Source organism: Chinchilla lanigera, unplaced genomic scaffold (genome assembly GCF_000276665.1).
Source record: "Chinchilla lanigera isolate Chin_1 unplaced genomic scaffold, ChiLan1.0 scaffold00149, whole genome shotgun sequence".
Lineage (NCBI taxonomy): Eukaryota > Metazoa > Chordata > Mammalia > Rodentia > Chinchillidae > Chinchilla > Chinchilla lanigera.
In genome coordinates, this window is record NW_004955550.1 from 952,305 (window position 1) to 953,038 (window position 734).

Below are 734 nucleotides of genomic sequence, written 5' to 3' on the forward strand. Positions count from 1 at the left end.
AACATGTTCACTGGAAGAAAGATAGTCTCTTTAACAAATGGTGCTAGAAAAACCAGCTTTCCACATGCCAAAGACTAAAACCAGACCCATGTCTACTACCATGCACTAAAGTCAAAATGGATCAGAGATCTAAATATCAAAACAAAAACACTAAATCTACTGGAAGACAAAGTAGGTAAAACTCTCAAAGACATAATGGTAGCAGAGAGTTCATGAACAAAAGCCAAACTGCATGGGAAATACTTCAAAGAATCAACAACTGAGATCTCATCTTATTGAAAAGTTTCTGCACATCAAAAGAAATCACCAACAGAGTAAAAAGAAAACCCACAAATTGGGAAAAAATTTCATAAAACTGCCCCTCAGACAAAGGACTCCTATCTGGAACATATAAAGAATTTTTAAAAACCAGGCCCCAAATATTCAAAGACCCAGTCCAAAAATGGGTATCTGAGATGAACATGCATTTCTCAGATGAAGAAATACTAATGGAGAATAAATATATGAGAAAATGTTAAATATCATTAGTCATTTAAGAAATACAAATTAAAACTGTAGGGGACAGCAACTCCTAACATACCATTTTTAAGATAGAATAGTTTTAGCCTTAGTACAAGCCTCAAAATGTGTCTTGAAAAACATCTTGGAGGGGTTGTAAAAAGTTAACTTTGCAGTTAATTTTTCCCTGGAATGTTTCTCCAAAGATGAACACTGGGCCCAGATAACCACTTATG